The sequence below is a fragment of the Ptychodera flava genome, chromosome 10, assembly GCF_041260155.1.
Source record: "Ptychodera flava strain L36383 chromosome 10, AS_Pfla_20210202, whole genome shotgun sequence".
In the NCBI taxonomy this organism is placed as follows: domain Eukaryota; kingdom Metazoa; phylum Hemichordata; class Enteropneusta; family Ptychoderidae; genus Ptychodera; species Ptychodera flava.
In genome coordinates this window covers 27,895,726-27,918,954 of record NC_091937.1, presented here as the reverse complement: position 1 = coordinate 27,918,954, position 23,229 = coordinate 27,895,726, and positions in this window count along the sequence as shown.

Sequence of the window (23,229 nt, the reverse complement as noted above, 5' to 3'; positions counted from 1 at the left end):
ATGATAATATTGCAAGGTGTTCGTGAATCTGTTTTTATAGTGATACTTCCAACTTAATCATGAAACTCGTCTGCTGTACCTAATTTTATGCATTTGATAAAAACTGTACCATGTTGAAGTATTTTCATATTATCTGCCATCTGTTAGCTGGCCGTCGTTAAAGTTAATTCACCTGTTCCATCTCCACACTCTTCAGACCAAGTTTCGAGCTCGTTTTGTCCCAAAATAATCTTACTGGAACTCTGCTAGCTGTATTTGAGCAAATTCTCCCTCTGGTTTACCTACCTTCGCAGTGTATTATCTGATTTAATGATTACTGTAAGATGTTTGATCTTGAGGTGAATCGGTATACCGAATAGTATGATGTATGGATTATTAGGTTTTAGATAATGGCGAAAATCTATCAACTTATATTTGTTAACATTACTGTTGAAATAAATAACATTTGGAGTCCCTGGCAATTCATCAACTCCACCTGCAATTTCACAATCAAATATATCCAAAATGTCATGCGGTACATTATAAGGCCTTAATTGCTGACTAGGCCAATCCCATGTCAGAGCAAAGGGAGTAGGATCATTTGCAGCCTTTGTAGCATCTATACTTTCATCTACATCTTTCAGTTCGGAAAACTCTAGAGCATGTGCATGTTCTTGTACTGAGGCAGTGGCTAAAACGAACTGGGTTTTTTCCCTGTCCCTGTCCCTGTCCCTGTAATGAAAGATGAAATCCTTATTATGGTTACCTGCGATCTTAGTATAATTCGTACCCTGGTAGAAGCAAATTTGTCATCTTCCATATCAGGCTTTAATATATTGCAAGCACAGCGTTGTAATTGGAAGGGTGGAGGTATAGCACTGATAAGATCTAATGTGGAAACTAAGAAGAACAAGTGTACCCAGTTTAAATCTTTTGAAGCCATAGATGTGAATATCTCTACAGGCAGTTCTGCCCTTCATGTCATCATCATTTATCGTCCACCGTATTCAGCTAAAACATAAATTCACCGTGAATTATTTTATCTCGGAATTTGGCACTTTAATGGAAAGCCTGTTACTTGCACCTGGTCGCCTACTGATTGCAGGTGATTTTAATATTCATGTGGATGACGCAAATGACAGTGATGCTTGTCAGTTTGACGATCTCATTCAATCTCTCGGTCTAACTCAACATGTACTCAGGAGTACACACCGGAACGGTCATACTCTAGACCTTGTATTGACCTGAACCTCTGTACCATGGCTGGGAAATGTCATAATTGACAACAAAATGCCATCCCATCATTCTGCTGTCCATTTCACGTCCTGATCACTCGTCCTCTTCAAACAAGAATTACCAGGGAACAGTGCAACATCAAAAGCATTAATTTAACGAATCTTAAACACTCCATTTCTAGTACACTTAATTATCCGGAGTCGATTTATGAAATAAATGAGCTGACAGAAGCTTACAATTCTACATTGAAAAGTTTGGTGGATTTGCATGCTCCTGCCAAACAGAGAACCATTGTGCAGAAACCGCATGCCGAATGGTTTACAGAAGACCTACTGGCTAAGTGTAAGGCTCTGAGATCTCTTGAACAAAAGTGGCGTTCTTTCAACTTGAAATTGACAGACAGATTTTATCGCTGCTCGTGTTGAGTATAACAGAAAGTTGGATTTGGAGAGAGCGTCTTTTCATCGAAGTAAAATTGAAAACGCAAATACCAAGGAACTGTTCCGAGTTGTTGATTACATTTCCGGTGCAAAGAAATCTGCTTCCGACATTCTCCCAAATAATCATGAACTATCTCAACTATCCCCCCCCTTTGCAACGTTTTTTGGACAGAAAATAGCAGACATTCGCAAAAACTTCAAAATGCTAGTCCTCTTTGTATTGAACCATTCTTGTATCAGAACAGGCTCTCAATTCTTGAACCTTTGTGTCTTGATGATGTAATTTCTATTGTTAGTAAGATGCCTTCTAAATCGTGTCAACTAGATCCAATGCCCACACAGCTGGTTAAAGGATGTGTAAATGAACTAGTCCCATTTCTGCTCTGTATTGTAAATTCTTCTTTTTCGTCTAGTGTTTTTCCAACTGATTGCAAAACAGCCATTGTTCGTCCACTCATTAAGAAAAGTGGACTTGATTGTAATACAATGAAAAACTATCGTCCGGTATCAAATTGTAGTTGTCTGGACAAGTTTTTGGAGAAGTGTGCCTTTTTTCGTTTAAATCTTTATCTGTCCAAAAATTCTCCGTACGGTCGTTTTCAGTCTGCTTATCGCGAGGGGCATGGCACCAAAACTGCACTTATACGCATGTTGAACGATGTCATGCTCGCTCTCGATAAACACCATCATGTCGTCCTGGTTCTTTTGGATTTGTCAGTGGCATTTGACACCACTGACCATAACATTCTCCTGGGGAGGTTACGCTCTCGGTTTGGTATTCAAGGGGTGCTTTAAAATGGTTTGAATCCTTTCTGAAAGGTAGAATACAACAGGTCTCTGTCAAGTCCATGTTATCTAACAAATGCATTTTAAAGTATGGTGTACCTCAGGGTTCAGTATTGGGTCCTGTCTTGTTTGCTTTGTACATGACTCCGATTGAGGATATCATCACACGTCATGGCTTAAAATCTGTTATATATGCAGATGATTCTGGATTGTACATTGCTTGTGACATCGTTACCAGCTCCACTATTGTTCAGCACATAGAGGCATGCGTCGATGAAATTCGTAATTGATTGATGTGCAATAAGTTGGCACTTAATGACGGGAAGACAGAGTTTGTCTGGTTTCCACCCCGAAATTGTACGGTTGGTTCACAATTTGGTTCAATGAATGTACGAATAGGTAAGGCCACGATTTCGCCATCAACTGTTGTACGTGACCTTGGCGTAATGCTTGACTCGCTCGGTCTCATGGACGATCATATTCGCTACGTTTGTGGGTAGCATCTCATTCACTTTGGCGGATAAGTAAAATTAGAAAACTGTCAGACCAGTCCAGTGCTGAAAAATTGGTTCACGCTTTTGTCACATCGAAGTTTGATCATTGTGAGAGTCTAATTTTTGGCCTACCTGCATATAAATTAGCAAGCTTCAACACATTCAGAACTCTGCTGCTCGTTTGGTAACTGGACAGAAGATGGGCCGTCACAGTAATATGACATCTACACTCAAGGAGTTACATTGGCTCCCAGTAGAAGAACGAATCCGTTTTAAAATTCTTTGTCAAGATGAATTGGTTCCAAATTACTTATCAGAACCAGTAACAATTGATAGCCCGGTACACAATACGAGAAGGAGTGTCGGTGTAAGACTGAATCCCTTTTCTGTCAAAGATCACGGGAAACAACTTTCTAGAACATATGGTGACAGACGTTTTAGCGTGTATGCCCAGAACTGTGGAATAGATTGCCGCCATAACTTCGGATGATAAAGGAATTCGCTCTTTTTAAGAAGTCTCTTAAAACCATTATTTTTCGTCTATGCTACTGTTGACTTGGATATAATTTTTACCTGTATTTTTCACATTTTATTTATTTTTTATCATTTTAGTGAGATTTGTTTAAATACTTTCTTTTTGCTGTATTTAGGTGGTATCCTTTAGTCTAGATTTTAAGCTTGCTTGTTTTTATCGATTGGTTTTAATTACACTCTTTCCTTTGAGTTATTTTGTATTTTCTTCGAATTTTTTAGTTCTTCCAGTCATTTTCTGTAATGTACAGACCACTGAGACAAGGTGTGTAGTGGTCTTTACACAATTAATTATTATATTATATTATTGTTAACTTTAACATACTCAGATCTTCGAGCTCGAGATTTTGTCCGTGAATTACACCTATACCATAGTTACTTGGGTCAGGCAGGATTGTCGTATATACAGTGGGAAATTAAATAATACCTTGTATTAATATACAACTAACCGACGACCATGGCTGCAGCAATAGGAATGACAGTTCTCGGTGCTGTATTAAATGCAACGGCATTCACAGGAGGAAATATCATCTGTCAAAGGCTTAGCTGGAATGGTGGGGCTCTTATTGAAGAAAAAATTAGACATGATAAGGCATTAGAAAAATTTGAACATGACCGCAATGTCTGGTCAGAAAAAAGATTACTCCAGGCTGATTGGGAAAGAGAAAATCAAGCAAAGGACGCGCATGCTGCAGCTGAATTAAGAGATACAGATGCAGAAATCCTGGAATAAGTGGCACAAGCCAACTCTGCGTAAGTGCCAGTTCAATTCTCAGATTATTATCAGCCCAGTCCTGAGCAAAAAAAAATATGAAATGATCTATATTGCTGGAGGATTGGTTATGGGATGGTTTGCGTTCCGATAGGGTGCTACGCCGATAGGTGCTAGCTGCTACAATTCGATACAAAAGCTAGTTGGCCAGTTATTGAAATTGACTATATTTCCATCCTGATCTGTTATCCAAATACGCATTGAACTCATGTAATCTGAGCCCTTCCTAAATGGCATGGAAATTGAGCTGTTTTTTAAGTCATAGGTAACCTTTTCACTTATTTGTTTGTATCCAGAACTGGAAGTATTTGTAAGCAGTCTGAGGTTTTCCCCTGTATGTATTCACCTGAGCCGCTTGAAAATGTAATTTCCAACCACATCGATGACATCTGAATGAACTATGTATTTAGTGACTGTTAAGAAATCCGCTCGTTTTGGGCTCATGGTACTTTTTGTCACGGGTTGTCATCTGGCCTATCTGAAAAGCCGACGAGGTTGGCGAAGTTAGGTGTGTAGCATTGAAATAGACGTTAACATCTTTAGCCAACGTTAGATAAACGTGACTTGTCTGCAGATGTTTTTCGAAATTGATTTTTTGTGTTATCCCGATTGCCTTATTGAGATTATCAATATTGTAGTTAGCTGGATGTATTTATTTTGTCTTCTTCGGTTGGCAGCCTTCTTGATATTTTATTACATTATTCGTCCCTGTTATGTTATGCCATGAATTATATAGTGAACACTCAATTAGTCTTATTTTAGTAAACTGTGATATGTCAATGCAAGGGTTAAAATTAACAGTAACCGGTTTGCCCGTTTTGCTTTCAATCCAAATGATCATCCTTACTACTGTACGTATATACATTACAAAGTATAAGGTTCTGCAGGAATAATATTTTTCTGTTCAAGGAGATCTTTAGTCGCAACCGCAGCAGCAGTGGCTCCCCTCATTTTGCTTACCAAGTTAGATTTGGTCGGCTTTGATGGCCCATATCCATTTTCAGAAATTTCCTAGAGATCATAAGATATCCCATCGTAAGTCCCGCGATTACAATACCATCATACATTGTGTTTACAACTGTTTTAGTATCCATGATTGCTGACACGTATATAAAATAGAAAAATAAAATAATTCCCTATTAACCCTTAAGACGCCATAGACTTTCATGCCATATAGCCTCCCATGCCAAGAACTTTTTGAACCAATCAACTTGACATGTTACACTTCTGTAAGACAGGTACAGTGTGTTTCCCGTGATTGGAAGCCAAGCCAAACCAGTATGAATTTCAAAGATCAGGAAATGAAGAAGCTTCGAGAAGTCTTTCCATGTTTGGTTTAGCAAATCAGGGTGGGAAAATGGCCTGAAAATGCACATTTTGGTTCAAAATGCATTGAAAATGATTAAAAGACTCTAAAAATAGATCTTATAGTCCAAAAACCTGCAAACTTTTACATATCTTAAATGTCATAAAAAGACACATACTTTGGTGAAATTTTCAGCACCGGCACTTATCAAATTTAAATAATAAACAAACAACCAATTGTTGGTATTTGGCAATAATACAAATACCACATATCCTTCAACACAGTTACACAAAAACATATATAATACAAGTGGAATATAGGTTAAGACAATATTAATCAGTAACATGACTGAATTCGTAAACAAGATATTTTATTCATTTGTCTTTATTTATTTATTTATTTATTTATTTATTTATTTGTTTGTTTGTTTGTGTATTTCTTTCTGCATCGAAAGGTGAAACCGTGTAACCAGGAAAATCTTTGTTTTTGTTTTTTTTTAATTTGGATTCTGATTGCTATCAGATATTTTCAGTTGTTGTTGCTATGGAATGAATGTTGCCATTAAAGTTAGAAAGGATATGTTTGAGAGGTTTTGGCATTGGAAGTAAACATAAACAACTAATTTGATTGATATCATGAACAAGCTGCCATCTTACAAGACAATTCAAATCAGAGCCCGTATTCAGCTACGTTATTATGCTACCCTGTGATTGCAAACGACAAAAAACTTCACCACATAAACGCACTACCTGAACTTCTGAGAAAATAAATTTGGTTCAAGAACTAAATAAAATAAGTTCGAAGTACAATAAGGATGACATTCGCCTCTGACGCTTTAGATAACCGTACCGGCCCTGACGTTTGATTGCGAGGTCACCGTAAATCATGACAGTCAATGAGAACACAAACGGAAGTTTGATCACGTATTTTGACCAGCAGGCAACATAGTTCGCCAGTAAATGAACAGAAACCAATAGATATGATATAAATTATTACAAATCGGGTATATTTTGACAAAAGAATATGTTATAGACATAGGAATATGACACGATATCAACAGTTCGGAACATGCCCTGTTGTACGTTTTGAACACACAAACACGTCATCGGCGGCCATCTTGGCCATCTTGATACACGGTGAAGAATGCTGCGATACCAAAGTTTACTTGACATAAACAGAACTGATCGCTCCAAAATCACATATTAAATGAAGATTTAGTGAAAATGCTTTCAAATTTCTTCATCATTAGTGTTTTCGGCCTAGAAAACCGAACTGACATGCTCAAACTTGAGCTTTCAGAGAGGCTGGTCAATGCGATACTCTGTGGTGACGCCATTCGAGCCACTGTTCAACTTCAAAATCACGTTCGACCGATCGAAAAAAGTCTTCATTTCTCAGAAAATATCCTCAAAAAATACCAAAATATGTCATTTCTATAAAGAAATGGCCAATAACTTGTCACAAAACCATCGTCTTTAGGATGCGTTCAGAATGTCTCTCACTTCAGCGAAGTCAGCGACCAGATCCGATTAGATATTCACGGTAAAAGTAGTCGACCCAATTTCCTCGAAAGGTCGCTCAAGGAGGTGCATATACCGGAGGTGCATATTAAGTTTGCAAGTTCTTAAAAGCAACTTATCATGTTGCCATGGTCCATTCTTTCGAGTCCCCCTTGTTCAGCTTTATCGATAAGTTCTGGCTGAAGTATAATGTACACAACTGACATGAGCCATAGACAACTAACTCCAAAGTCTTGCCTCTTCATCATTTCAAGTGCCTGTAAGTCAAACGAAGCATTATAAGCACACACAGATTTACAAGCATTAAGAAGTTTGTGGAGGTTCTTGAGTGACACCTTAGGTTGTTCAATTTGTTCTTGGTTAGGTGGATAATAAGCTTTTTTAAGTTCCTCCTCCCCGAAACCATCTATCAAAATCCCTGGCTGCCGCCATCGCCCATGCTATTCCAAAATTAAAAGCCTGTGGAGAATCTACTGGGCCTACTGTCTCTGTATCAATTGTTGGGTTAAGTATATTCTTGAGAAGGGAAGACGTAAGTGGGTCACTAATTACCAAACATGGAAGTCTGTAGTCATTACAAATTTCTAAGAAAGTCCGTTTAAACTGCTTATGAATTTCTTCTAGCTCTTTTAAGGCTGACTCGGTTACTTCGTACGGCCTGGCCAGACTCAACACATTCTGCTTGCAATATTCCCAAGATGTATCTTTGAATATGATAATGAAACTGTGTAAATCGTCGAATGCCGTTGAAACCACCTTTTTTTCTTGTGACTGCATGGAAACACCTCTAATTCGAGAAAAAGTCAGGTGTTGAATTATACTTGAGTTAAAAATGGTGTAACCAGCCTGTCCAGTGCGAGCCTCACACTGTAAACTAAGAGTATGTTCTATAAACTTATACTGAAAATCGGTGCTTTCCACTTTCCCATTATAAAATTCGGCAATGGTACTAGAAAAAGTGGAATCAAATGCTGGTACGTGAGTCGAGTTTGGCATGTGTTGTGTTGCTAAATTTATTGTATTGTAACCGGTCCTCACGTTTGAGGGGCAGGTACTTTTCAATTTGAATGTAATCATGATCTCTTCAAACATAAAAAGGAGAGAACAAACATGACGCTTTATGGAATTCAGAACGAAAATCTGAGAAAATTAAGAAGTGGCGCGGCCAATGCAGATCCCGCCGTCGTGGACGATTATTTACTTTTCGACACGTATAAAACAAAATGTGCTATTCGTCTGACTCATCCCCTCATAACAGGTCATGAGGTTCCATATCCATCAGCGCTAGGTAGTCATATCGAATAGGATATTACGCTTGCACCCGCCTCCAAATTAATTGTCAGTAATCATACTATTACACCAAAGTATAATTTGAAAAAAGCATTCAAAAAGAATATGAAACGATCACGGATCCCACCATCGCGAGTGATACAGCAGGATATTACAACAATGGCAAAAGTTTTGTAAGAAAAATCTCATTCAAAGAATCGACCACGGTTATCAATGAAAATAAATGTACCACGTCGTAGCATAAGAGGTATCATGATACTCTTCAGTAAAGATCAGAAACAGTCAGAACTGAAAAGTGAACTTTTCTTTAATCCATCCATTGAATCTGTTTCTATAACGATTGAGGGCATTGCAAATAAAATATACGCTAAGCAGATGTTACCAAGACAATTTTGGACAGAAACACGACGGTATTTTGCTGAAGATAAAAATTGGTGTGAAATTGACATGGATGAGGTCGATTATTTGAAGAATAAATTCTGTCTGTTTATTGATCTGCGTAGTTTTAAAGATATTGCATTTCATGGAAATGGTTTAAAAGTAGTTAACACAAGCATGGTATACAACTTTAAATCAGTGACGATGATGCTCGCGATGATAACATATATGTTTGGGTTTATATCATAAATGATGCAATGGTATCTGTTGAGAATAGTAAATTAAAGTCTATACTATTTATTGACTCCTGAGTTCAGAAAACAACGTAGTGTTCCCCTATCAGTTCGGAAGGGGGGGCTCGTAGGAATAAATAAAAAGTTATATCTATATACTTACATCAGCTAGAATGTACTCCGTATACTTACTGGTAGTCTGGTCATCGACTGACTGACAACACTGGGAAAAACCCCTTTATATAGACGTAGTTCGTGTTCCGTAGGGACTCAAACGTGCATGTCTATACATGTCGTGTCACTTTACAATATGTGTGTTTATAAATAGCCCTAATGGAATTTGTTGCTACATGCCACGGAGTTCCCCTTCGGAGTTATTTTCAGATCACCATCTGTCACCTCACCTCTTATTTATCCCAAATGACCACATAATTCCTACTACTATGCCATTCAAAAAGCAGACACGGTGAAGTGCCAGAAATAAAGATAACTGAATGCTCATGCATCGACATCAGTATGATAAGCGAGCTGCATGGTATCAGCTGATCAATACGATCATTATTATGTCGCTAGTAGTACAGCGTTCAATTGCAAACGATATCAGAAGAGTTCAACAATGTTATTCAAATGTTTAAATTTCATAAACAATTGTGTCTATAAAGTTAATTTTCGCTGCCTTCTTGAGAAGAGCTATTAACACAATTGGAACTATTTTTTGATTATAAGATGAACAGGAAATATGCTCTCTAAGAGAGGGTTTACTCAAAGCATTTAGTAATTATCAATTTTTCTAGTGAAAATATCAAAACTGTAATTATCGAATTAAATGTTAAAGTAGTCTAAAAAAAATTGTAGTATTTAAAGCCATCTGCTTTTCAAAAATTGTAAATTTATCCTTTTTGACAATTTTTTAAGGATATTTCATCTCATTGATACACATTCTTGAAAATGTCAAGATTAAAGGTCAAAACTTGATGATTGCTGTATTGTTTAGAGGACCTGGATGCATTTGAAGGTTTCGGGATCATATCTGATTGGTTCTTTACTATTTCAAAGTGCCTCTCTAGGCCAGTCCTTAAAACAATGTTTAGGGGTCATATCTAAGTGGTCCCTTAAAAAGATTAAGGGACACATCAGGGTGGTCCCCGAAAGTTTCAAGGACTCATGTGGGTGGTCCCTGAAAGTTTCAAGGTCACATTAGGATAGTCCTTGAAAGATTCAGGGACACCTCAGGTTGGTCCCTGAAAGTTTCAAGGACTCATCCGGGTGGTCCCTGAAAGTTTCAAGGTCACATCAGAGTGGTCTCTAAAAGATCCAGGGACATATCAGGGTGGTCCCTGAATGTTTCAAGGACTCGTCTTGGCGGTCTTTGAAAGTTTCACGGTCACATTAGGATAGTCATCGAAAGATTCAGGGACACCTCAATTGGTCCCTGAAAGATTCAAGGACTCATAGACTTAGTCATGTTCACGCTACGATCACAGTTGCTGACATCATTGTCGAGATCGGGAACAGCACTGTCACTCCACAAAGGACCTTGTTAACAGACATCAAATTCATTGGCGATATCCACTATTCTGTTGCTTTTCATATAGTCATATCATTAAATAACTGGGGTTATGGACGTCCTACATTCAGATCGGTAACCTTTCCCGACAAAGGTATTAGTGCAGTGGAAAAAATTAACTCGAACGTCGCGTCGTTTACACACTCTAATTGAAACAATGCAGAGTCTCACAACAATCTGACTCATGACCTTTATAATGTCAATTAGCAAGGACCATATTATTTGGTGTACGATTCGGTGTCTCGCTTAACGAGAAAAGCATCATTGACTACATCTCAAAATTAATCATGAAGACTGTAACATACAACCACAGTATTTTAAATGATGGGAAAACTTTACAGCATAAAAGAGCAACATGTACCTTACCCGGGACCTTACACAATCACGCGATGCGCCCTAGGTGTCCCTGTAGGTTAAAATGGAATATTCCATCATGAAATGATTGTTTGCAAATTGTTTACTGTTAAGACCAGTGTCACATCGGCTAGCGACAGCATACTTCAACAAGCGAGTACATTACCATTAATCGTCAAGACTGCTCGTCTAAATCGACTGAAGGTTCAGCCACTGCCCAGTTCATCACATTTATGCCAGGGAGAACATGCCTTGTAGATCTCGTCGCATGATAAATACGCAAAGACGTGTTTTGGCGCCGGCCGACCAGTCACACATCGGAGCCATGAGGACGCCAGGTTAAGCCATTACTACATAATCTTAACTTCGAGGTGCTGAATATTGATGATTATGTGCAGGAAGTCGGACCAAATCTTTCCAGTGATTCCTCTGCCTGTCAGCTTTACCAAGTAATGCTTGTGAATGCACAAGCTGATGAGCGAAGGTCACACCAGGATAGTCCTTGAAAGATTCAGGGTCACATCTGGGTGGTCCCTGAAAGTTTCAAGGACTCATCTGGGTGGTCCCTGAACGTTTCAAGGACTCATCTTGGTGGTCCCTGAAATTTTCAAGGTCACACCAGAATAGTCCTTGAAAGATTTAGGATCACATCTTGGTGGTCCCTAAAAGTTTCAGGGACTCATCTGGGTGGTCCCTGAAAGTTTCAAGGTCAAGTCAGTGTGGTCTCTAAAAGATTTAGGGTCTCCTCGGAGTGGTCCCTGAAAGCTGCAAAGACATCTCTGTACAGTCCCTAAAAATTCCAGACAAAAACTGTTGGTTCCTGCCATTAATATTTTAAGGTTTCAACAGACAGATGATATTGATTACATTTCTTTGCATCTACCAAAAAAAGTTCATTTTTAATAGAAGGGCTGAAATAGTTCAGTGATTTTGTAAAATTGTCCAGCATTAATTAGCACACTCACAAAAAAAGGGTAGTTTAATCAAATTTACCAGGTCTCATTTCCTTGTATATGAAATTAATAAATGTAGAAGACATTATCTTAACATCTACCAAATGATTTGAAAGAGATATCACCAAAAAAACATACACTACGGCAGAATTGATTTGGGTAGAGGCACAGAGAAACATATAGACAGAGAGGCAACACTTGCATGCCTTTTGTTCCATGGTCGTCTCGGTAGACTATTGGCTTTTCATATTAAATGAGCTTCAAAGGTGTTAAACTTTTTGGAGGCTTTGTTTGTGGTTGATAATTACACGAGATTATGCGAAAAATACGATGAGATGGCATCGTACTGCCAGTCGCGTAGCAACCATAGTTACTTTGTGAGCTCTCAGGCCAGAAACACTGCTTCACACCAATCAAAACATAACACGCCAGTAGTTTCATAAACATGTCCTTCCTTGACGCACGTGTAAAAGACGGTATGACTGACCGTAAACCATTGAGTAAAACCAGACAGTATCGATAAAAGACTTTCAAATTTGGTTCAAATACACTCATTATATATTCATAAAAATATGAGAGGAATTTTTAAAACGGTAAAACTCATTTTCCTGAAGCTCAAAACACTCCCGTTTTCGCCAGCACGTCAATTCTGCTCAGCACCACACGACAACAACAACACAAACTTTGCCGAACATACTTTCGCTTAACAATTGGCGAAAATCCGAAAATTACCGAAGGATTCATGGTCGGCACTCTTCGGAAAAGAGAGGCGAGAGCAACCTGAGGCGAGGCGAACATGGATGGGTTACGTAACCGCTTCACGCCTTAAACAATACCCGTTGCCACTCTATCTATCTTTCTCTATGGTAGAGATAAGACCATTTTCCCATCGAAAATTTAAAATTTTATCATGCATCGTTTGGTGAGAATAGTAAATGCCTACAAATCAACCTTGAAAAGGAATTTGTATTTTGACTAAAACCTAAACAAAATTGACAAATCAGTTACATTTAATGGGTTCTCCTTTCCTGAGCATGCAAAAAGCTAGACAAAAATGTAAAATTTGTTCAAGATGTATTCGATGATTGTGCAATTATCAATTATTAATGCAATTTGACCCGCCTTCACACAAAAATACTGTTAGATTGATGATTGCTTAGTAGATTATAACAAACTGCTCAAGATCTTATAATCACAAAATAGTTCCGATTGTGTTTATTTTATTTTGGCGAGCGTCAAAACTCGACGTAACGGGTGTTTGAAAGGTTCAGTTGACCAACATACTGGAGGGTGTCCGTCGTGATGTCGAGAACAAGGCAAGGTGAAACCACGGACAAGGAGAAAAAACTGTGGATGAAAATTGTCTCCGATTACAGTCAGTGCATTCGAACTAGGTGGCCGAGATGTTAGATCAACGGAGAGTCCACGGTTGTCATGATTGTTGGCAGTAGCTGACCTTGGACCAAGACTTTGAATGGCTTCGTAGTAATTTCTGCAGACTCTTCCGGTCAAGTTGGTGATAGCTGCCATTGTTGGCTCGTTTATGGCTGGTTCGAAAGCCTTTTATGCTTGCATCGTTTACCTGGCCACAGCCATACATAATATGCCACGTGTCAAATCCAGTATCGTCTAGGAGTTTGAAAGCGTAGCGAGTTTCTGTTTCACCTATACTGCAACGAAGCGAACCATGTTGTGACCACGTAGTAGTAGTACTGCATACCTGCGTATCGGACGGGGACTGCATGCTGAGTGCAAGCCAGACAGAGCAGACAACGAGTGCATTTGGTAGGTACCATTGCACTTCTTGACCGGTCATATTCAAGTAAAACAAAACTTACCTTTCATTTATATTTTACATTCATTTATTTTTATTATAGACAATCTACTTTTTAAGTTATAATAACTGGTAGATAATGGGAAGCTCTTAAAAGCACAGTCCAGTGGTGAATGCGACATAACTCATCAATATTGCATGGATATAAAGGGTGAATCTATAATATACCGCAATGACATAATTATGTAACAAGAGTATATTCGACGATCTGGTTTGGTAAATAAAAATTAGATCGACAACTGAATTTTTAGGAAAACAATTTTTAAAAAAGGGACATACCTGTCTTGCAAGTTAAACCCTGTATTTTCTGCGAATGATACCAAAATGCAAGCAAAGTCGAACGAAATCTATGTCTGATGGTCTATAACGTGTATAAGGACGAGTCATAGACTTTTTTTACTGCAAATCTGTACCTTAGAAATATCGACAGATAAGGACTTTTCATTGTAGAAACAGACAAGTAAATTTCAATGTTGGTATAAGCAAGGACCCGCTACTACCTCCAAGCAGGGTCGTGGCCGCCCTCCAACTTCAAGCTATAGCAGTGTATATGGTACGTACGTACAGTGCGCAGCACATGAAGCTTACAGTCTGTGTCCGGTCATCGATAACAAAATCTTGCCTTCTGTCATGACATGGATTGATGTGAAGGCTTTTGTCCATGTTTTCACGTTAGACTTATATTGCCGAGCACAATTTGACGTTTAGGATTGCACCCCATCCCAACTGCTGTACGAAAATCCAATACGCTACTTCGCCAAAGTCCAACACGTCCTGTATCTAGCCAGCTATGAGCAGCCGACATGTTTACACCCTCAGGTCACGGTTCATTAAAGGTCTGGTGAAATGCCCATGTTGCAAAATCACAGAAATACAGTTGATGGTCTATAAAACAGTTACATTCATTTCTTTTTTCGTTTAGCGCGCGTGATTATGAAATATGGCAAAAGAAAAATGCAATGTGGGCGTGTCCCCCGAGCCTCTCCAGTCGACTTTTTTCGGCTTTCCGAAGTTTGCCCGACGCCGTATCTCATAACGGGAAGAAAAGTAATTCACACCTCCGTAAGCTCCCTACGGGGGGTAACTTCTAGAGTTTCCGCTTACATGATCAGGACAGTGTCCTCCTTCACTATGGGAGAACGTTGTTCTTTTGGTGGCTGTCACAGTGGCAAGAACATGAACGGCTCAACTGTAAACTTTTTCAAGTTACCGTCAAGTGTTGAGTGTTTGAACCATAATGTGCTTGTCTCTGCTGGTTCGTACGATCGGCCACGGTCCCTCGGCTGAGCCTGCCTCGCTACTCGCTACACAGAAGGTTGGGATCGCAATGCAAATCAGCTGCATGAACAGCAACACTGAATGTTGAGACTACCATTAAAGCGAACAACAACACGGAACGTTTAGATCGCGATACAAATCGTGGAGGTAGAGTCCTCCATGATACAAATCGACAGCAACACGGAACGCGTCGTTGGGACGGCAATTAAATTGAAGAACAACGGGGAATGCCGGACCACGAGGACCGCGATGCAAATCGACCGCAACATGGAATGTTGAAGACCGTGAATGCACAACACAGAACATCTAGACCCCAATGTAAATCAACTGCAACACCGAACCTTGTTGTCTCGATTAAAATGCGTATGTCTGCTATGTATAGCAAAAGTTTCAATTCTCGCGAGCGAGCGTTCCTATGCCCTGCTGTACACTAGACAAAATGACGTCAAATTTATCGCGAGGGCTCGATTGCGTGTGTGTAAGTTTCACTTCTCGCGAGAGCTATTTATGCATGCTGTACACCACTAGACTAAATGACGTCAAATCTCTCGCGAGACTTGGCTCGATTGCAAATACGTACGACGGAAAGAACGCAATGATATACGGAAGTAGACACAGTTTTTGGGAATCGCCGAGAGAGAAGCGCAGATTAAACAAAAGACTAAAAAACCCACGTGTTTCTTTGTTTTACCATATTTTTTAAACAAAAATCAGTGTCGCCGCTGTGGCAAATTAGGATCGATTTTTTTTTTCGCCACTTCGGATTTCGATTCGCATTGGCGAACGTGGCAAATGGGCAGCGCGAACAGTGTTTTTGTTGCGGATACCGGGCAGAGATAAGGCGGCGTTGGACCGCTATTCGATGTAAATGAACACACCAGTGACGTCACAGACGGCCAACCATTATCCCCGCTATGGGCGTGACCTGAGTGTTGCAAAATGACCCCATGAAAGCCGCGCCATAGAAATATCAAAAAAATTAACACTTGCGCGTACTTTTAGGTTGCAATTCTGTTGCGAGTGTAATAGTATTGACCCCCTGGAAGATATTCAGTCACACGAACGGGACCATTTCACCAGACCTTTAAGTTCAGCTCGCGCATTCATATTAAATCTTCGTGCTGAAAGAAATTTTACTCTCTTTAGAGACTTTCTGTGATAAAAATAACCTTTTCATATAACGTATAATTAAGTAATATATCAAGTATGAAACATAACCGATTGGTGCAGATGTAGAGTCAATTCCAGCGTTTCAAAACGGGACTAAATTATCAATACCGTAATGATTAATAGATCGCACTTCCGTAAACGTCATGAGGCTTGATCGGCGCGAAGTTAGATTTTGGTACCATCGGCTGAGTACTTGTTGTCAGGGTGTTATCTAGTGGATAACTTTGTGATCTTTCTGTGGAATCGCCAGCCAAATGATATCATAGTGTTGGTAAAAACGTGTATTCAGTACCAGAGATAGACGGAGTTCTAAATTTGTGAACGCGAACAGCAGTAAAGATGCCGACTATATTTTCTAAGTACTATGTACACACAGCCTGGCGGAGATAAGAGACCGGCAACTGGGAATCGTCCAGCGTCTGCGAGCCGTTCACAAATGTAAGTCAATGTACTGTCCATCTGTACATCGTGATTATGTTCTGTAGTCCTTGTATTGCCATGTTAACCTTTAGATAAATTTCCGTTGAATACTTATTCATGCTGAATTCACTTTCGTTTCACAACAGTTACTTACAGTAAGTGTAGAGATTTTTGTAGATTGTCACCTGTCGCCGTCATGTATGCAAACAACATACGGCGAGCTGTCCGCTATTGGAAATTTTGATCATTATTAATTTAATAACGATCATAAATATTTATGCATTTTTTGCTTAAATTTTTTGTGTCTCATTTTAAATAATTATTGATTTCTTTCATCAAATTGCGATGTTTACAATGTTTGGTCAAACGGTACAGACTTATACTCTTCCTGAACGATTTGTATTTTTCAGACTGTATTGCTGGTACTCTATAAAGGGACAAGAAATTCAGAGACCAGAAAGCCAAATCGCAGCCTTTAACAGTTATGTCAACGTTACATGAAACTTCTGGAGTCAAAAGAAAATCTCTTGAAGACACTTATGTGGCATGAAAGAATATGGCATATAAAATAAAAGAAACTACAGAAACAACCTCTTCTGCTTCATATCTGGAAATTTTGCTTGAATTTGACTCTAATGGTCAACTTTCTACTAGGCTGTATGACAAGAGAGATGATTTCAACTTTAGTATAATCAATTTTCCACACCTCATAAGTAATATTTTAAATTGCTGTGCAGATATGAGTACTCAAATTTTGAAATTATGTCAGTGTGCATCGTTCGCTTTACAAAGAATTGGTCGTATTAGAAATGTTTTAGATCGCACAAACACTGAAAGACTTGTGCATGCTTTTGTAACATCACGTCTCGATTACTGCAACAGCTTGCTGTTCGGTATCGAAGACAAATACCTCTGTAAACTTCAGTTACTTCAAATTCTGCTGCTCGTCTAGTTACACGCACAAAAATGCATGAACACATCACACCATGAGACGTGAGCTTCACTGGTTGCCTATCCATGGTAGAATTATTTTCAAATTATTCTTTTTGTGTATAAAATTTGCATGATCAAGCACCTGCTTATCTTTCTGATCTTATCACAGTTCACGTTCCTAAGCGGTTTACACGCTCAGCGTTCCCACCAATTTTGGAGCCGGTAAACTGGGAACAGAAACATTTTGGTTACCGTTCTTTTTCTAATGCTGCTCCCACGTTATGGAATGCCTTACCAAAAGAAATTAGATTGTCACCATCTGTTGCCTCTTTTAAAACATCTCTGAAAACATATCTCTTCAGAAAGTACTATAATGATTAAGTCATCGTTTTGATGTTCGTATCATGTTGCATTGTAGAGTTTGTATTTTTAACGGAGTATTTTAATGTACTTGTTGTATTTTAACCAGAGCATTTTTAGGGTACTTTTATTATTATTGTATTTTCATCTTGTATTTTATTGTAAGCGGTTTGATATTTTATTGATGGAAATCGCTTTTTTAAATTAGAAAAATACATTATTATTATTTTATTATTATTATTATTATTATTATTATTATTATTATTATTAGTAGTAGTAGTAGTAGGTAGTAGTATATTCCACTCTCACCAGCTTATGGGGTATACATTTCCCAGCTCATTCGATATGCTAGAGCATGCAGTTCATATGGTGATTTTGTAGAGAGACATGTCATGGACATCGGCCAGTCTACACTACTGATTTACAACTTCTGAACTGAACATATTATATTTTTAGAAAAGATAAAATGTTGGAACTTATGGTACAATACAAGAAATTTTGCTGTCACTTAATTGTGTTGCTCCTTTGGTTTTCAGTATCTCTCGTCTATTTAATAATTTATTTAGTTTTCTTACTGTTGCTGAAATTGGTAACAATGTATTCCAGAGCTGACTGCTGTTGAATTATGCCAACTTATGAAGGAAAGTTGCAAGTTTAGTTTGCACCAAATGTGTAGTAACATGCAAAATAATTTGCTGCATGGAGTTTGCGGCAAATTTTCAGTAACATTCAACTTAATTTGCCGCAAATTTGCTGCAAGGAGTGTGCCGCAAATATGCTGCAAAGAGTTTGCAGCAAGGTTGCTGCAAGGAGTTTGCTGCATACTTGCAGCAAGTTCACGAGAAACCCAATTTGCATGAACCACCCGCATATTTTTCAGCAAATAATTTGCTGCAAAATACTGCAAAGCTTGCGGCAAATTTGCAGTAACAGTTTGCGAGAGGCCTAAAATATCGGTAAGGGTGCGCATTTAAAAGCAGCGAAAGTATGGAATAAACCATGTTATACACAAAACGACAAATGTTGCACATTATCGATAATAATGTCTCACTGTACAATTTATCAATTTTTGTGAGTCCTCCCACATGCACTCGTCGTCTGCTCTGTCTGGCTCGCGCTCAGCATGTAGTTACCGTGGCCATCCATGTGCTGCATGCAGTACACTTCACCACTACTACATGTAGTACTACGTTGTTTACACTGCATGGCTCACTTCGTTGATGTACAGGTGAAACAGAACTCATTACGCTTGAAAACTCCTAGACGATATTGGGTTTGACACATGGCATATTATGTATGTCAGTGGCATTATAAACGATGCAAGCGTGAAAGGATACTCGAACCAGCCATAAATGGACCAACAACGGCAACTGTCATCAACCTTGACCGGGAATTACTACGGTGCCATTCAAAGTCTCGGTCCAAGGTCAGCTACTACGAACAATCATGACGACCGTGGACTCTCCGTTGATCTAACATCTCGGCCACCTTATGCTGATGCGCTGACTGTAATCGGAGACAACTTTCATTCATCTTTTTGTTTTCCTTGTCTGTGGTTTCACCTTGCCATGTTCTCGACATCCCAACAAAACCATCCACTGTATGTTTGTCCATTGTACCTTTCAAGCACCCGCTTACGTCAGGTTTTCCTGTTCGCCGAAATAAAATAGCTCTTCTCAAGGAGCCAGCGAAAATAAAATTTATAGAAACAATTATTTATGAAATTTGAATATTTGAATAACGTTGTTGAACTCTGTTGATATCGTTTGCAAAGAATGCTGTACTAGAAGCGACATAATAATGATCGTATTGGTCAGTTGATACCATACAGTTGGCTGATCATGCTGGAGTCGATGCATGAGCATTCCGTTTTCTTTTATGTCTAGCATTTCACCGTGTCAGATTTTTGAATGGCATGATATTGAAAGGTGATGTTTCAAGTTCGATAGACGGTAGGCATGCAATTAATTTTCACTTCCTTGGAAAATACATCGTTTTTTATTTCCAAATTGAACCGTTAAAACTGCTGCTTATTTTTTGTGTTGAACGTGCGTGTTCAGTGCAGTGCAGTGTGGAGTGCGTGTAAATGTATACAGTATACAGATTCAGGGCCGATCATGCCGGACGACGCTCACTGGCTTCAAACTCAGTTTAAATTTCCTTTTTTATTCGTTTTCTACATCTAGAAATTCACTGGCATTGCCAAAACTATAAAATAATAGCAATAATGTACCCCCTCCAGGCCAATAATGGACTCAAGCAAACTTTGCACTCCATAATGTACTTGGCTTCGCCGCGTACGTAATGTCTTGCAAGTTTGCTTTCGTCCTTTATGGGGCGGGAGGGGTTATGTCATTGCTTAAAGGGCCATTATTTGTAACTTTTGACCATTTTTTACCTCGGAAAATTCCATGTTGGAGGCTCATATTTGTTACAAAATGTTTTTACGAAGAACAAACAACATGATTAGTGATGTTATAGCCACATAAAACTGTGCTAATTTTTGTTCAAACGTGTTGCCCTTCCGAGCTCGTTTGTTGGTGTCTGGCATGCTCAGCGTGCTGGGGAGAACGCAGATATGGTGACGCCGCGATCACGCCAGATGTACAAGTTCACGTTTATTGCGGGATCAAAACAACATTGCGTCGAGGATTGCCAGACATCTGGCTACGCATAGTGCTCGGACAATGGACTATGACGTAAGTGCCGGGCATAAGTAATGAATATTTATTTTGAAATTGCTGTAAATGGCTCGCGCAGGTGCAGAAGAATGCCTACGTTGCAATCCGCGTGTCAACAGAGTTTGTATTTCTGTCCGGACAAAAATTGAAATTTTCGTTGTAAAATCACATGTTATTTAGTTGTTGGGCACGTAATGTTTCCGAATAATATGCGATTCTCTGTTATTTGACAGGCTATGCAACATGAGCCAGTGATCATTTCAATCAAAACTAACGGAAAAATCGCCAGAAGATACAGCTAATGGAACTTTAAATAACCGATTTATCATATACCAATGCCCAGAATTTCACTAATGCTTGCAAAAAACCTTACATGTTGAGGCTTTACTTTACGCCGTGTGCATAAATATCGAAATATTTGTGTGAACAGATTTCATTCATAAACTTTAGCAGTCAACATCACGCACGACATCGCTGCGAGTCCTCCGTATCTCAATGCACCCCAAGAAGAAAGACACCGGGATTAAAAATTATCGTAATGGCCATAACCTTTAAAGGCGCAATACGCTGTTACAATTGTAACCGATCAAAACATGTCCTTTGCTTTAACTCTCTCCTGATTTCGATCGCGCTCGATCGTCGTACAGCACGGAGATGGGCCGCCATTTTTAGCTCACGTGTGTAAACACGTGGGCTAATGTCATAGCGATGTCTGTCTGTCTGTCCGTGTGTGTGTGTTCGTAAGTGTGTGTGTGTGTGTGTCTGACTGTCTGTCCGTTTACACGATAACTCAAAAACGCCTCAACGTATTCGGGTCAGATTTAGTACACAGGTACCATATGCTATATGCAAGAATTGATAAGATTTTGGTTAGTGTGGCTTGCACATTAATGAAGTTATGCAATATTGTTTCTTCCGTATAATGGTTTCTCTATGGAGAAGGTAATGACAGTGTAGACATATCAAGAAATACTGCACAAAATTTCATGAAACTTTTCACAGATGACAATCTCAGAACATAATGATGATACTGTGAGTGTCATGTCAATTATCTTCTCATTTGCATATTTAATGAACTTCTGTTATTAGTGAGATAACTCTGAAATTCCTGCACCAAACTTGATGATACTTGCAACAAATATTGATCTGATATATATCTAATTATACTTAGAAGCATTGGGCAGTGTCAAGTTAATAAATAGCTCATTTGCATATTTTATGAAGTTTTGTAATTAGTCATATAACTCCGATATAACTTCACCAAATGTGATGAAATCTGCTGCAGATACTGATATGACTGATATCTAACTGTAGTGTAAAGCATTTAGTTGTGTGGAATATATTAAGGGTTCATTTGCATCTTTAATGAACTTTGTAATTAGGTATATAACTCTGAAATTACGTCACCCAAGTCTGTAAAATTGGGTACACATATTGTTTTGATAAATATCTAATTGTACTGAGAAGCATTTGGCAGTGTCAAGTTAACAAATAGGTCATTTGCATATGTTATGAAGTTTTTTAATTAGTGATATAACTCCAAATGTGATGATATCTGCTGCAGATACTGATCTGACAGATATCTAATTGTGGTGTAGAGCATTTAGTTGTGTGAAATTAATTAAGGGGTCATTTGCATATTTAATGAACTTTGTAATTAGGGATATTACTCCAAAATTACAGCGTTAAATTTGATGAAACTTGCTACAGATGTTGATCTGATAAATATCCAATTGTACTGAGAAGCATTTAGCACTGGCAAGTTAACAAATAGGTCATTTGCATATTTCATGAAGTTTTATAATTAGTCATATAACTCCGAAATAACTGCATCAAATGTGATGAAAACTGCTGCATATACTGATCCGACAGATATCTAACTGTGTTGTAAGGCATTTGGTAGTGTAAAGTTAATTAAGGGTTCATTTGCATATGTAATAAACTTTGTAATAGGTATATAACTCTGAAATTACGGCACTAAATTTTGTGAAACATGCTACAGATGCTACATATAGTGATAACATATATCGTATTGTTCTGTGAAGCGTACTACTATTAATGAACCTGTTGTAAACACGTGAGCATATTCAGTTCATATCTGGTGTTTGTTTAAACTGAGAGTCGCCATGTCAACAGGTGTCGCGCGCGTGACATCGCTCTCACGCCACGTCCTCGCTACCAGGTCGGAAGTGGACCGTGCGGTGCAAACGGCAGAATGTTTGCTAGAGCTTGTCTAAAATACAAGAACTTTAAAAGAAATACCATGGTAAAACATTAAAGACTCGACATATTATTTCCGTATTTAGCAAACCGAAATATCCGTGTTTGTGAAAGCCCTTCAAACTTTTACATGAGCAACATCGTCTCGCAGGCGGAGAGCGGCAGCCATTGTGTTTGTTTACGTTTTTTACATCAAATTGCTAATGTAATTCGGAATACTCAAAAACCGATGACGTTTATCGTGCATATCTCGGCGTTTACCATGAAATATCGCTGCTGATATGTTATGGTAAACGTCTCTAGGATGAGGCGATATGGGCATTGTATATGATAATAATTAAACATTACTATTCACATCTAACATGTTACAAAACTGAATTCTTTGTTATTATATTACTTTTGATGTGGACAGCATTATTTGTTTTCAAGGCTAATAATTAGTGTTGAAAATACACTGTAGACATAAATGTACTTTTCCGAGCAAAAACAATGGT